We start from the raw sequence: 17,036 nt of genomic DNA, 5'->3' as shown, positions 1-17,036 counted from the left end.
TCTGAATGAACAAGATTGTTTTTAAATTCCACCTGAATGTTAATAATGAGGGAGACGGAGGAACCTCACCAGGCAGGGCATTCCATAAAAGGGGAAACTCTATCGAGAAGTTCCTGTCACAGGTGAGTGTCATCTGGGCAGCATCCAGAGACAGTACCTCAACTAGGTCCCTCCTGCTCTTCCTTCTTTGAAGGCTGTTTAAATTTAAATGGGAGCAGCCCTTCAAACAAAGGACAGCTTTACATAGACGACTGTGCTCTGTAAAGTAGGACAAATGACCATTCCATGATTCCACCACCCCAGCCACACTTTTATCACTGCACTATTCCCACACTGGCAAATTATATTTCACTCCCAAAACACATGGAACACCAAAAGGCTTGTGATAGAGTATAGTTGGGGAGAAAGACAGCATGACAAATATATCCTGAGAATTATTTCCCAGCACAGAACTATTTTTAGGAACCTGTGGTTGTGGTTAAGCAATTCTGAGGGAAGGGTATTTATATTCTAAATAGGCATTTTAGGCCATCTTACAAAACACACTGTTATGCTTTCACAAATTCTCCCTAGATGCTGATGAAAGTAACTTTTTAGGCACACAGGTTGACTCTGTATGCCTAAAAATCAGTCCATGGTACTTCAAGACTGGCAAGGAATGAACCGGCATCACCCCTAGGAAACGAAAGGTTGAGAGAGCATCTGTTAAGTGTATTTTTGCTCTTGAATTGCCCAATGGTTACTGCTCTGGCACCTGAGGGAGCAGGCAAGCCAAGAAGCATTTAGAGCATTAAATGAAACATGTAAACTATAAAGAGAGACGTAACACTCCAACAAAAAGAGATGGGGGATTTTTTCTTAAAATAATACTACATCATTTAAAATGAGTAGGGGAAATGATGATCCGTTGCTTATTAGCCTTCGCCTTGACTCAGCTAACCTTGATGTATTCACTTTGACAGATTTCGTCAACCTTTTCACTAAAGTCATTCAGATGAACCCCTTCACACATTTAAATCACAAATAAGGGGGATCCAGTCCATATCAGTGAAACTCACCAACCGCCTCAATACACCCATTGGGCCACACCTTCAGTGACCTTCTCACAGTTACTCCAAGTGACTCTATTAAATAGCAATATACCTACATAGTGATATACGTGACCCAACATTCCGCTTTGCTTGGAAGAACATCATTATGTGTATTGTGCTCCTTCTTCTGGTCACTGAACATACAAAATTTCAGAGCTTGTACATGGGCATAGCCAGGATTTTTGTTGGGGGGCAGGCTTTTTTTGGTGGGGGGGGGCAGAACCCCAGTTAGTTAAGTATTTTTATTTATTTGTATGTATTAAGGGGGCAACTGCCACCCCTGCTACACCCATGGGCTTGTAAGTGGCAACACTGGGCAACACAGCCCCAAAGCTGCCTAACATTTTTTTTAAAAAGCATAAGGAGGTTCATCAGATTCCCTCTTTTGAAACCAATTATTATGGGTAAAATTCAGTTTTGAAGCCAGTCCTCATTGTGCTTCAATAGTCTAAACAGAAATGGTTAAACTGAGAAAAATACCAAAGCTTATTTTTTAAAATAAATCTAGCAATTGATTCACAAATGTGAAGGTTACAATCATGTTGTGCTTTCTTTCTTATTATCTAACAGCGGGCAAAAATTACCAAATTCTACCACCTTAGATCTTCAGTGAGAAGTTTCACTTTGGCCCCAGAGATAAAGTTAGAAATACACACACAGAGATTTTCCATCTTTGAAAAGGCAATATTAATGACAATAAGGCTGTCAAGGGCTAAACAGTGGGTTGTGGGTTCTACCGCTCACCTGCCCTCTAGACAGTCACATCACTGCTGCTTACCAGAAGAGAGAGGGGGAAGAGAGGGGCAGAGAGGATGGCTGGCATGGTGCAAACGCCCCAGCAGAAGTACAGGATTGGCTCAGCCAATGCGTTTGCACAACACCAACTTTTCTGCTGCCTCTCCTCTCCTCCTCTACCTCTCAATAAGCAACTGTGATATCACAAAAAAGCAATGGCCAGGTGAGTGGTGCCACCCATCACGCCATCCACTACTGAATGGCTGCTAGGAATGATGGCTATATAATACCACCCCCATAACCAGAGGTAGACTATTAGTTCCTGGGAAATGACTGTGGGAGAGAGCTATTGCTGTCATGTTCTGGTTGTGGGCTTCCCATAGACAACTTGTCTATGGCCACTGTGGAAAGCAAGATACAGGACTAGATAAGCCTCTGGTCTGATCCAGCAGGGGCCTTTTTAATGTTCATAAGTGGGGACCCACAGTGTAGGCCCAGGATAGCCAAAGGACCACCCTTTCCCATATGAACCTGGCCACTTATAAAAACAATTGTCAGAAATCTCTTTTATGTTCCAACTCTCTCTGAGGTTTATTCGATTGGAACCAGGGAAAGAGCCTCCTCAGGAGTTACGCCTATAATTTCGAAATACATCCTGAATAGAATTCGCTTTGTTCATTGGTAAAGACCTATTTTCTTTTTAAGAAGATCCTTTGGCCTATAACACCTTGCTCTGTCCCCCGCCCCTCAAAGCTAGTAATCTTTATTGAAATTGTTTGATGTTGCGGTTATTATGGGCTAATTGATCTTGATATTATTAGTTATGTGCTGCTATTTTTATGGAAACGGCTTGTCTTGCTGTTTCATGCCATCTATTTATAAAAATCTTTTTTGTTCTTTTATTATCGATGTCCTCAGTTGCACTGGACCACCTTTTTAAAGAAGTCATGAGATAAAGCACATTCTTGGTGAATGGAGAGGCAGGAAGATGTCAATGGCTCTCATATTATCCAGCAGTTACCATCACTGGAGAAACGCTATCAGAATTGCATGACCAGCATAATTCCAGAAACAGCAAATGTAAGCCTACTTTCTCTACCTGCCAGATGGTCTCCCTTTCTCCAGCAAGCATTCTGAATGCTCGAAGATTTTTGGTGACTGAAGCTAGCACACATGCACCAGTAATAGGGTGATTTAGAATGTGGTTTGTTGGGTGTTTTTTAAAGTGTGTGTGTGTGTGTGTGTGTGTGTGTGTGTGTGTGTGTGTTTGCAATGCTAGGGAGCCACACCGTTGACTCCTAATTAGCCTTCTTGGTTCTCTGCATGGATGGCTGAGTTCTCTAATATGATGGAGACAACTGCAAATATTATACACTGCAAAAAGAAGTTAACCCTGTTTCAATCAGGAAAGAGGGGTATTGTGAAATTACCCAGTAAGGGAACAATAGTTGCATTTCTGTTAATAAACATCTTACGGCAGCCCCTGACCTCATGTGATCTTTTCCTGGTGATACCTAAGCACATTGTGATATGTCCTGACTGCCAAGAACACTTCCCCCTTTAGTATTTAGTTGTGAGCACCCACCAAGTCTTAGGGTTGCAGACTCATTGAAAATAATCGGCCTAAGTTACTGTCGTTAATTTCAATGAGTCTACTCTAAGTAAAAGCTGACTTACAACCCTTTGCACTGTGTTGAATTCCACCCTAAGGATATGCGTATGTGTAACAAGACCCACTTGAGCGAAGGGACCTTCTCTTCCCTTGTCTGCTAAACCTGTTCTCGGTGTTCTCCCAACCCTCCAGTGCAGACTAAGGGGCCACAAGGGACAGGAGAGGAGTGAAAGGCCTGTTGCACTAGTGGACCTCAATCCTCAATTGAGTCCTACCCTGAGTTTGTGTGAAATATGGCTGCTCAGTGGCATACAAAATAAACTGTATAATTTTACAGATAAACTGATAACAAATCTTTATACAGTGTATCAATACTCTGGATGCCGATATTGATCTCTCCTTATATGCATATACTAAACACTTCTCTCAATATAGCAGGCTGTACTAGCGAAGTTATTTACTAGATTGAGTTTGTAGTAGGTGGGCACTAAACACCTCATTAGAACTACTAATAAGAGAATGTCAGCTGAAGATGATCATGTTGGGAGAACAGACCACTGCAGTTGTGTACAACAGATCACCAAAGGTTCAAAACGATCAAACTGCAAGTAGCTAACAATGACACAAGCACTATAAGAACATTTGACCTGCTGAGCTTGGTAACAACTTCTGTTACAACAGCAGCAGCAGGAGGAGGAGCTTTCTAACAGCTTATCGGACTTTGCGTTGACCATGTTGATAGCATATTGGCCCTGGTGGTACCTTTCCTGATCTGCCATATATTTTTTAGCTGACCTTCTTCTATCATTGTGCTTTTGTATAGCCCCCAAGCATTCTGGAGAGATTTTTACCCTCTTGACTTTCAACATCCTTTTTACCATTCCCCTCATTTTTTAAAGTTTCTTGTTTTGAGGTCAAATGTGACTCTGACTTGCTTGGCAACTGTCCAGTTACATATGTGTTGAGCTTGGCAGCACTGTGGCAGCTATTCCAATCAGTTCAACAACACTTACATCTCGCACCAGGTCTTGAGATCACCCAAGATTAAAGTCCAGAGGTGCCTTCTGTCTTGTTGTTTTCATGACTAACTGTTCTAGGGCAGTCTTTAACAGTTTCTTTTTTAAAAAATACCCTCTTTCTTCTGTCTGAAACACACATGGACCCAGGTTGCGTACAGATTATACATTTAAGGCCAATTTCCCTTCACTAAAGAATTATGGGAATTGTAGTTAGGGTGCTGGGGATTGTAGCTCTGTGAGGAGCAAATGACAATTTCTTTGGGGAGAGGCGTGCTTTAAACGTATGGTGTGTACATAGTCACAGTCTATGTGAGAGTACCTGAAGCCACCCCTTATTACAATATTTCCCACTTTAGATGCAACCTTAATTTCATTCTCCACACCTAGGCATTCTGGTTAGTTCTCTCACCCACAGCAATGTTGTGGATGAGTCTGTTCCAGCTTGTCAAACTACATGTCCGTTTTTGCATTTGAACTGTGGGCTGTGACTTAAAGAGCATGGCCTAATGCCTCCTAGCAGATGAAAGATCTAAAATGGGGATTTCCTGATTCATAACTCTGTCTCTTGGTGATGGCATACTTGCTACCAGCACTTGCATACTGTAAAAGGAAATGGTTTCTCTGTGTACAGTAGTAGGATAATTCAGTCATGTGAGCTCCAGACACAGACGTAGTGAGAACAGTTGGTTGAGTCATAGAATCAACCAACTGCTGATCTTGTAGGCCATACATTCAAATCACATTTCAATTACGCCCACCCAAAGAATCCTGGTAACTGTAGCTTGTTAAGGATGCTGGGAATTGTAGCTTGCAGAATGCCGTGTGCATCAAACGTGCTTTAAATGCCACATGCAGTGAATTATTTTGTCGGAATATCTGCATGAAAGTTTACTAATAAATAAACAATCAGTAAGCTACCTGTTTGTATTTCTTCAGCTTGAGTTGGACCAATGTGTTTAGTTTTAGTTAAATGCAAGTGTCATTTGGTTTGGCATTTGTCAATAAATTATGTGGTTTGTTGTTGTTGTTTTTCAAATGTTCATGCAGAGCCAAGCTGACAACAAAGATTTATCACATATGTAAAATAAAAGAATCTTGGTGTACATATTTGGTAAACTTTCTACAGGATAAATACTCGGTACCTGAATTTAAGCCCCTGTCTATTATTTCAGTGAACATCTGTTAGAACAAAACTTCAGATAAAGATTTACATAAACAAAACATTCATTTGGACAAAGAGATTATTTTGTTTAGAATGCAGTGCAGCCCTTAAAGAACTTCATCTTTCTTCTTCCTGTTGTCTACTCATAGGTTTAAAAGAGGGAGAAGCAGAGGGAAGGAGGAATCACCATTCAGTAGTGGCAAAACTTTAGAAAAAAATAAATTAGTTGTTTGCTGAACCATTTAGTAGCTGGGAGTGGATTGCTGCACTACATTTGAGATGCTGTTATCAGTTTTATGACACACTGTTAAAAACAAAATACAGGATTTCTTTAAAGGAGTTATCTTTAAGGAAAAAGGAAAAGCTAGAGGTCCTTGATAGTTAAGACATTGTGTGCAGTAATGAAAATAATATGATAACCTTATGTCATCTGGCTCTCTAATTGAAGAAAGATGCTAAAAAAACAACGGTAGGAATAAGGTGAAAAGCATTTAAGGTCTTTCATTTTCCTTAATAGGGAAATATTTCATCCCTTGCTTTGGGGTAGAGATAATTTTTAAAAAATAAAATAAAATCAAGATTTAATATACATATAAATCTGTCAAACAGCAATAATAAGCCAGCAGGATTCAATTGGCTTGCTTTTCAAAAGGTCTTAAGGAATATTTGAAATGTATATATGGTTGGCTGCATCCAAGTGAACTTTCTCAGCACATAACTTTTGCCTGAGACAGAATGCTGCTTTATGAAGGCAAAGCTTAAATATTAATGTGTGTTTTGTTAAGGAAGTGGAAGGCAAATCAACTTCCTGGTACCCAGAGTATCTGATTTCTAAAATGGTCAGACACTGATTGTCACAGCTTCACCAGATGTGGGAGTGAAGCTCTTGAACGGATGCCCACGTTGGAGGCCGACCGCTGTGACAGCCGCAGAGCTTGCTGGGCTGCATCCTCTGATAGTATATTTTTGTTAGCTAGCTGCCCGGAAGCCCTCAACTGCTTGATTTGTTTTGTGATCCTGCAAGGACCTTCCTGGGCCTGATGACAGCACAGAATGCAAGAGCTTATTTGCTTTGGGGAGCCTGAGAGAAGCAAATTCTTTCTTATTGCATGCACTCCTTTGTCAGAGCAGCATAAAGTAAGCACAAAGCCTATTTTAAGTAACATTGGATATTGCTTCGCATACAGGGGAGGGAATGCCTGTTGCTACTAATCCTCTCTGGTGTTTTCTTTTTTTATTCTATTGCTGTGTTTGCTTACTGACATTTTTAATACAAGACAACACTGGAGCATTTCCTCACATTCAGAGCAAATGCCACAACATTTTCTTTGTAAAGAAATATCTGACCTTGCAGAGGAAGACCAGAGTCTTTGTCTTATTTACACAATGTAGACCTTAAGACATTTTGCACCTGATCTGGTAGCCTATTCCCTGACTAATCTCATACGATCCATGCATGTTAAAACCTGGCTGATCTTCCTTGCCCAATCTTGATTCTCACATTCACACTACATTCCCCCCTGCTTTTAAGCTTAGCTGCTTCTCTTTGCTCTATAGGAGATTCTAGGGTTGCCAACTCATGAAACAAAACAAAAAAAATTCTGGCAGTTGGATAGGGTCCAGAGATGTCCACATCTTGTGTGTTGCAAGATTCAATCTGGAAACTTGACACCATAGTCCAAGTAAGTAAAGAGTCGGTGCTGTGTCTTTGTACCCAACTAAGTCATATTCAGAGTAGGCTAATTGTAATGGCTTAGTATGGCATAATTTGGTACAACAAGTTTATTTCAATCAGGGGAATCTAGGTTGAAATCCTTCCTCTGCCAGAGACTCACCGTGTAGCCTTGGGTAAATCAATTTGTCTTGTCTTCAGTTTCCATGTATAAATTCTTACCCACAATTTTCATCTACAAAGTGGAAATAAGGGTGGTGGTGGTGTTTTTGTAAAGACTTGAATAAGAATCTCAAAGAACTTTAGGTAACATTCAATTCTAGTGCCTCGCTAGCACAACCGACTTCTGCTTATCCAAATGGGCTTCCCCTTCATGTCCTCTTCCAGCAGCCTCCCATGCATATCCAAAATCTGCTCCGGAGGATTGGGGTACCCTCCAGAGCAGATCTGGGGCATAAGGAGCTGCAGGGGGGGGGGAGAGAAAAGGGGGGAATCCTGACATATTTGCTAGCATGATACTGGAACTTACCCATTGCCAGTGTGCTACACTACCAGCAGCACTGCAAACAAAAACAGGAGATGAAAATGCCCCTAACCAGCACATCTATTGTGGTTTAGTAAACATGCTACCTTTTAAAAGATGCTTAATTAACTGTCCTTCCAAAGTCCCCCAGCTGCCAGTTCTGAAGTACATGTTGTAACTTTATGCTCAGACATGTACAGCAATGTTCCCAAAACTTGTCCAAAACAAACAGCTGCCAACAGTAAGTTTGTGTCGTGTGTGTTTTCTGTGTTTATTCACTGCTGCTACTATGAACTTACTTAGCACCAGAAGCATAATGGTCAATGTAAAAACACAAAGAAGCTATTGCCACAGAGATTATGAAGATGCTTCATGTTGTTCACCATCTTTGACATTGGCATGGAAGGGCAGGAGAGATTGGAATAGAATAGAGGACTGTTCAGAGGATGTTAGGATGACAAAACAGTTGGAGAGGTCAGAGATGAAGAGGAGTGAGGAAAACACATAAAAGCATTTTTTTAAAACTAAAAACAAATCTGTGTCTTTTATTTCACCATATTAAGAAACACAGAATTTATGGAACCATTATTATTATCATTAAAAACAAAAATACTCAGGGCTTTGGTTGATGCTTTTAAACCACCCAAACAGTGTCATGCAGAAATCTATATTTGCATGTACTGCTATACTACAAATCTTTGTAGCTGGTATGACTAGTTCTTATTCTAATAATACTTTTCCCCTTATGACATGGGGTTGGGACTTCTTCTGTATCTGCCAAGATCTTTGGGAAAATTTTATCTGGTGGCTTTGATTGTTATAAATAGAAAAGAATAAACATAGTGGAAGGAGGAGCATTTATATCTATGGCATTTATGCATGACAGTTTTGAAAACAAAAATAATCATTGAGGGACTTGGTCACACAGTTTGCTGAGTGGTCCAGTCTTAAAAGTAAGTACACACAAAACTTCAAGTATTGTGGGTCCAAAAATTACTTTGAATTCAGAACGTGACTAATTAAAAAGCAAGAAGACAGAAATATCAAAAGCTTAAAATATAATGGAAAATGAACTCAACTTTCAAAATCTTTGTTTGAAGCATCACAGAATTCCACATTTTGTGACCAGAGTACTCTAGAATTTGAATTCTGTGGCTGCAGCAAACATAGAAAGATGTATGTTTAATTTTTAATACTGCTGTTTTAAAAGTTTTAAAGTTTAAAGTTACTATTACAATTTTGTGTGTGTGTGTGTGGAGGGAGGGAGGGAGGGAGGGAGGGAGACATGGGAGACTAAATTGAAGTCTGGGAAAGCAACTGGAGCATCTGCTGAGGTAGCTGTCAAAAACCTGCTGAAGCCAATCCAAGCTCAAGAATTTTTGCTTGCTGATGGTGGGTGTGGCAGGCCAGGTCAGCAGAGTCACCCCATGAACTGAGTGAATCCCAGAATTCCATGATAAGGAACACTGTCAGTTGCATGAGAAGCCAGGAGGCACAAGACCACAAACTGGTGCGTGCTTACAGCCTGACTAGCTCCCTATGCGAACTGAGAATATGTTCCTGAATCCTCTAGATCAACATGGTGCTTTTTTCACCCATGCAAGGTGATTCCAAGATATACATATAAACTGGGATTGCATCTACCCAGGGGACATGTGGTATAATACAGGAAAATCCCAGTCAACTGGTATATAAAATTGGTTAAATAAATACTAGCTCAGTCTATATTGTGTGCAGCCTCATTCCACCCAGCACACCAGCTGTTCAGGTCAGGATGGGTGTTCTCCATAGTGCAGTGACATTTTGAAAATTCAGGCTCAAACGGAGACACATAAGGATTGTGGAAAGTGAGCATGTGCATTTGATCCCTCTAAGGGAAATCCATGTGGAGACTGTCAAGTCTCTTTCCCTCTCTGATGGCCTAATCCCCCCCAAAAAGTAGTGCAAAGGGCTTCCCAGAAGTGATGCCCAAGATCATTGACAAATAATTCAACAGGATCCCAATATTTCCATAGTCCAAGACAGGAAGCATTTCCCCTGTAAATGATTACAAAGTTGAGCTTTATTTCATTGACAGTGGCACAAATGAGAGGGGAATCAGATGCACATGTTCTCCATTTGCATAAGGACTTGGGATGGAATTGCAATTCTTTCAATTAAATTGGTTCATTTAAAATCCATAGAAATATATACAATCCTTCCAAAGAGAAGCATTTTACCCTCCTGTCCCCAAAACTGTTAAGGTTCCATTTCTTTATACAAAATTAAAAGTATATTTGTACATACTTCCTTCAAACATTTTAAAAAGCAAACCAGGTTTGTCATGTGACCATAAATGTTGCACTTATTTGTGTTATGCAGCTAATTAATATCTCAGGCTTCCTGTGTGTATCTGCATATCAGTACTGTAAATATAAATGGAAAAATAAGTAATAATTTATGAAAACTGATTTGCATTTCCAAATATAAAATGTGCAAAATCCGACTAATTAGCAAGAGTGAAGGCCAAGGTGTTTCTATAGCAACTATAAAAATGATAGAGGAAAAAATGTTTTTATATCAGGCTCATTAATATTTGCATTTCTCCTTGGTTCTGCAGAGGTTTCCAAAGTCAGTATTTTAAAGATGGCAAAAAATATTTTTGCACTGCAATGAAACTGTCAAAGAGATACATCACAGAATCCCATTTAATGGCACAGGCAGACTGTGGAGAAATATTGCCTGAGTTCCTTTCAACTATTGGACAGAGAGTGTAAAATGAAAATAAAAAAGCAGAGGCCACTCCTCCAGAAAGATATAGTCGCAAATGGGTGAAAACCAAGAACGAAAGAAAACGAAAGTAGTGTTTCATTTGTCCATCCTGAATTCCTATTGGCTCTGAATGTGTCTGACCTGCTACACTTACTGGGATAGAGATGGACAAATATCAGCATTGCTTCTGGCATCTCCCTCTCTTAGATATATGTCAATGACATTGCTTAGTTCAACACCAGCCCTTTTATAACTCCAACAAGTTTCCCCTCTATTTCAATGCACTGGTGACTATTCCTAGGAGGACCTATAACTCAGACCGACCAACCCGCTCTACACACTGCATGACCTTTACAAACAACTAAATGAGCACTGAGCGTGATACAGGGGACAAATGTGCATGACATGTGCCAATAATTATGGTGAGATTAAATTAAAATGGTAACTGCAAGAAATGTTTCTAAGATGCCCTGCTTCTTTCTGCAATGCAATCTTTAACACTGCAAAATGTACTTACTGTTCAAGTCAATCAACATTGCCCTCTTCGATGATACTCCATTTAGATCCACACACACACACACACACACACCCCAAGATGCACAAAGATTATTTGGGGCCAGTAAAGAACAAAAAAGTAAAAATAGTTTGCAGAGAGTTTCAGCAAACTGAAATTCAGAGACTGATATTCATCTTTAGCTTGTACAACTGTATTGACTGAACTACATTGATTTTTGCTGGAATAAAGGTAAAGGACTACTAATGATACAAGACTTTTATAGAAATGTGAACCTCGTATGGGGGCTCTTTTTGCCATTTTCAAAGGCAGAAAGTCAAGATTGCCTCCTTCTCATCCTCCAATAAAGCCCGATCCAACATCCCAGGGACCTAACACCCCAGAATTATATATGCAAATGCAAAATTAACTTAAGTTAAACTGAACCAATCCTGCCAAATTTCATTACTTTCTTAGACAAGCTTAATCAAAAGCTAACTTCCAGTCTGTGAGCTATTACTTACACTGCAGGCACAAAGAAGCCAGACCATTAGACCTAAAACACTCCCTAGCAGAAGAGATGTTCCTAAACTACTGCTGTGTTGACAGCGAGAATGCACAAACTCCGCTTGCAGTTTATGAGCATTAAGTTATAATGCCCCATTTGCAGTCACTATAACAATTTAATGCCATTAGAATAAGTCTCAGCTTAAAATGGCCTTAATGGACCCTATACTGCTTTCTTTTCCAATTACATCTATTGGGGGAAGTCTCACAGACCTTACTGAAGCTTAAAGAACCACACTGACAACACTGTAGTATCTATGAAATGATGCATTCCCCCTCCCTAGCCCTATTTTCTATCTCGTATCTGCAAATTCCTCTAGAAGGAGGTAGAGGAACAAGCAGAGCTGATCTACATACTAATTTTGAAAAAGAACCACCAAAAATAATAACAATCCACAGAGTTTCTTCCAAACTTGTTAACCGTGAATCTCTTGAAATGGTTTATTTTGATAGTCCTTGAATGGTGTTGTCATACAGCATAATTAGGGTGTACGAAACTATTATCAAAACACCAGCGAAAGGCACTCTCTCGCATGCTGATGGCTGCGCCGCTCGCTGCCTGCTCTGAACTGCCAAGCTTCCCACAGGATGTGCTTCGACTGACCAGCTGATTTCCAAACATTGACACCAGGCATATGGCGCGGAGTCAAGCCTTGGGGGCGAGGCACAAGGGGAGCGTTCCACCAAGCAATCAATTAGAAGTAATAGCCATTCCCCTCTCTCATGAAGAAGAGCCTCTATTCCCACCATAACCGGTTGCCAGCCAGCACGCTGCTTCTAAGTATTTTGAAGGCAATAAAGCTTGTGGGAAGCTCAAGCGAAAACTCTATAAATCTGTATCACAATGATTAGCCATAAAGAATGCTAATTAAGGAGGGATTGCGGAGTTAATGGACATGGAGAAGAGCCCTGCCAAAATCTTAGAGCTCGTCTGTTCGGGGTCTGACAAACCCAAGGCAATAAACCAAGTAGGTTCCTCGCCCACTATGCCTTTTGCACAGGCCCTCCTCGCATGCAGCGGGCTTCCACATGGGAGATACGGGACACAGCATCTGTGGTGCACAGTGTGCCATTTGTATGCCAGGGTTTGCTGCATGAAGGGTACATGAAGTTTGCTCATGCTGCAGCAAAGGGAAGAGCAGTATGTTTTGAGGAAGAATTGATATAACGTGTGAGCTGATAGGTGAAGCTTTCTGCTTATATTGTAAAAGAACAGTGATAATACCTGGGGGGGAACTCTTAGTGCAGAAAAACAACCCAGATAAAACTGTGACCTAAAGAAAAAGAAATGCGCTGGCCGTGTTGGCAACTCATGCTGAGTCATAGTTGGTGCAATGTGTTTTAGAATCATAGCAACGCAGAACTGTTGAGTTGGAAGGGACCTCATGGCCTATCTAGTACAGGCCCCCTGCAATGCAGGGTATGTTAATGGATAATGTTTCTTATATTGTACATGGTATACAGTGTTTAAAGCTTTTAAAACTAGAAAGCAGTTTAGAAATAGTTTTAAAGTAAATAAAGACATAAACAAACATGCGCAAACTGGAATGAATCATTTGGGCTCCACCCACCCATCTTTTTTTGAACACCTGGCAGGAGGAGGACACTGGAAGTTTTTTTTGCTTGGTTTCCTTTAAACTCAACTTGGTGTTTTTTTATCAGAACCTGGGGTCATGCTTTATAAGTCAGTTTCAAAAGAAGGCAACTTCAGACCAGTTCGCATGAACCACAGCCCCCAGTATGGATGCAGCAACAAGTCAAGCTTAAAGAAAACTGAAAGTACAGTGGTACCTCGGGTTACATACACTTCAGGTTACATACACTTCAGGTTACAGATGCCGGTAACCCAGAAATAGTACCCCGGGTTAAGAACTTTGCTTCAGGATGAGAAGAGAAATCGTGCGGTGGTGTCGCAGCAGCAGCGGGAGGCCCCATTAGCTAAAGTGGTGTCTCAGGTTAAGAACAGTTTCAGGTTAAGAACGGACCTCCGGAATGAATTAAGTTCTTAACTAGAGGTACCACTGTAAACGCTTCCAAAGCCCTCTTTTTGGCCATGCAGGAGTAGGAGAAGGGAAGGCTAAATGAGCTTAGGTATATTGATCAAAAACCATAATTTGACACAGGGGTGGGGAAACTGTAGCCCACTGTATGTTCTTGAACTAAAAACCCCACCAACCAGCTCTTACCATTGACCATGGTTGGGAGTTTAGCATGATGTGCAGGTGCAATCACAGCTACTCTGAAACCATTGTTCCTTTTCTTTGAATGCCTGTGAAATGAGGACAGAGACCTTTGCTGTCTGTTCCATATTTTGGGATAAAGACAAGCAGTAGCTTTTCAGTCACTTTATGGAAGGAGTCATGAGCAACTTACACCCGCCAGGAGCAATGCCTCAATGCCTTCCATATGAGTTGCACCAGTAGGATTTGGGGCATTACAAGGCAGGACAGAGTCTCAAAAAGAAATGTGCTCCCCCAAACCCACATTCCCAGCATGTTCACACTGTCTCAGTGATGTGTGCTGGCTTGGTCAGGTCTACAGAATGGAAGATAAACCAAAAACAACCCCCTGTGTTGCAATAAGAACTAATCACAACAAAAGTTTCATCGGTTGTATGCCTTGTATCTTATTTCCAGCTGATGAAGACTATTACGAAACAGTAGCATCATTCCGGAGACACTGTCCTTTTGAGGCTTTTGAGACATCTTCCGTTGAAAGGTTTGAAAAACTATTGAGAGACTTTACTTTTGAAGCTTTTGAGACGTCTTCTGTTGATACTTTTGAAAGACTATTGTGAGACTGTCCTTAGACATCTGTTTTGAGCACACGGCTTGACGGTCCTCCCTACCACTCTGTTATATTGTATATAAGAACTTTGATTGGCTTACTCCTATTATTTGAATGATATCATTATTCCATTATATATTTTCTACTAACTATTAGCCTACGTGTTGTGTTTGTATTGTTGTGATACAGAAGGGAAGATGGCAGGATCCCTAAGGACAAGCTCTATGGGGAACTAGCTTCAGGCACTAGGCCTATTGGCAGACTAACTCTGCATTGGCAGACTAACTCTACAAATGTGACATGAAGGCTGGCAACATTAACCCTACCATATATGTGAATCCCTTGCTGATGACCACAGTGCACTTGGAGACAGTCAGGTCATGGTACTCCACAGCAGTGACCAGAGGAGGAATGACTGCGGGGGGAGCACAGAGAGAAGGAATGTCATGGCAACTGTAGCAGCAAAATTTGATTCCTTCATCTGCCTCAGCTGCAGTAAAACATGTCTCTCCCATATCAGTCTCTACAGCCACAGCAGGTGCTATAACTCCCCAATGCAGTGGTCCTCAAACTTTTTTCTCTGAGCCACACGCTTTCAGAATAAAAATTTGCTTGTGGCACACCAACTTTCTTATTGATAAGAAATATATTGGAAAAGATCATAACTAGGATTGTCCTCACTATCATTTGATGCTCTTGCTCTCAAAGATACCTGTCCATATTCTGCAAATAAATAATATTATTTTGATACTACACTGACATGTTTAAATGTTGATTCACATATCCTTAAACAAGACCCTCCGTATCCTATTAGCTGCAGGAGAAGTTTGGAGAATGATGCAACAAGAAGTCGGCCTTTCAAGGGAGCCTAGCCCTGCAAGCAACAGGGGAGGCCCCAGTGGATGAAGCATCTCATCCCCGTGAAGATGCACAGAGGTAAACAGTTCACCACCATGAAACAAACCTTAATAATTCATACAGGAAGTGGCACAATATAATGCTGGAGGGTAATACATCATTATCCTGTTGTACTACATCATTATAACACACCATTTCTCTCTATGCATGTTCCATTTCTGACAAAAAGAATCTTAACACTCTTCAATAAATCACGGGACTACAGTGATATGGTTTACAACCATAATCCGTTCCAGAGGTCCAGTTGTAAACCAAAACAGATTGTAATCCAAGGCGCGCTTTTGCCAATGGGGCCTGAAAAAAAAGGGTTGTAATTTAAAAAAAGGGACACACACTTCAGGGTTTGACGTGGTTGTAATCCAAAACGGTTGCAAACCAAGGTACCACTGTAATTCTTTAAAAATGCAAAAATTAAAAAAAATTCCTTCCAGTAGCGCCTTAGAGACCAACTAAGTTTGTTATTGGTATGAGCTTTCGTGTGCATGCACACTTCTTCAGATACTTCTTTAGATGGTCTCTAAGGTGCTACTGGAAGGATTTATTATTATTATTATTATTTTGTTTCGACTACAGCAGACCAACACGGCTACCTACCTATATCTTAAAAAATACATTTTGGGACCTTATACAAAACATCTGTTTTGTCATATCAGAGGGTTGTATCCAGTGCTCTCCATGTGCAAGTGGAATAGACTTTGGACCTTCCTCTCCTATGCACAGCAACCCTCCACATGCCATCAAAACCTGCTCCAGCACTGCAGTCCAACAACCTCTTAAGGCAGTAATGGGCAGCGTGGTGGGACAGTGTCACACACCTGACCTCCAGACGGCCATGTTGCTGCTGTTGCTTACTGGGAAGGTAGAAGACGAGGGATGGAGGCAGTGATGAAGCCAGCACTGTCCAGACACACCAGCAGAAGTGTGGGATTGGCTCCCACCCCCACCCTAAAATCTAGTGTGCATAATGACTACTAGCAAGAAAGAAATAACTACTGGTACCATAAGATGTAGTGGTGGCTTTAAAAGAGGATTAGATCAATTCATGGAGAGGATAAGTCTGCCAATGGCTACTGGTCATGATGGGGGCCAGTGGGTTATTGGTTCGGTCTTGTTTTTGATTTTATTATGTATTCTGTGTTTTTTATGTTGTGAAGCACCCCGAGATCTACAGATGGAAGATGGTATACAAATTTTATTAACAACACACAAACACACCTTTTGTATCTGAAGCATGCCTTAGAATACCAGTAATTCATTTTATTTATGTTTCCATTTATTTCCAAGGAGCCCAAAGTGGCATGCATAGTTCACCTCCTCTCCATTTTATCCTCACAAGAATCCTGTGAGATAGGTTAGGCTGAGAGCGAGTGACTGGCCCAAAGCCGGCCAGTGCATTTCATAGCCGAGTGGGGATTTGAACCTTGGTCTCCCAGCTCTTAGTCCAACCCTCTAACCACTACACCACAGTAAACAACACTGGGAGGAGGCCAATGCCTTCATGTCCTGCTTGTGGACTTCTGTGGGAAAGAGGACTATGTGCACCTTTGGCCTGATCCAGCGGGGCTCTTGCTATGTTCTTAACTAGCAGCCATCTCCTGTTGAGAATTTCTGTCACTGTTAAGCTTCTCAGACTTATGATTTGAGTCCCCCCCCCCCCATGGCATGACACCTCTTATTTACTGCAACATATTTATCCGTGGTTCTTT

The 17,036-nt window shown here is 41.0% G+C and overlaps 2 protein-coding genes across 10 annotated transcripts in view; both read right to left on the bottom strand.

Moving 5' to 3' along the window:
* LOC308582131 (ovomucoid-like) overlaps nt 1–17,036 on the bottom strand; it is a 331,104-nt gene that overhangs the window by 46,971 nt on the left and 267,097 nt on the right. Inside the window, exon 5 of one of the 2 annotated variants that reach the window (XR_014005506.1) lies at nt 8,617–8,627. The exons of the other annotated variant lie outside the window; for it this stretch is intronic. The gene's annotated coding sequence lies outside the window, so the exon portion shown is untranslated. Of the gene's footprint in view, nt 1–8,616; nt 8,628–17,036 lie in introns of those variants that run through there. 2 annotated transcript variants of the gene reach the window in all.
* Nucleotides 1–17,036, bottom strand: part of EBF1 (EBF transcription factor 1) — a 369,352-nt gene that overhangs the window by 265,021 nt on the left and 87,295 nt on the right. The window lies entirely within an intron of this gene.

Source organism: Podarcis bocagei (assembly GCF_964188305.1).
Source record: "Podarcis bocagei genome assembly, chromosome: 2".
In the NCBI taxonomy this organism is placed as follows: domain Eukaryota; kingdom Metazoa; phylum Chordata; class Lepidosauria; order Squamata; family Lacertidae; genus Podarcis; species Podarcis bocagei.
Note: the sequence above shows the minus strand (reverse complement) of the source record. Positions and strands in the feature narration are given on the sequence as shown.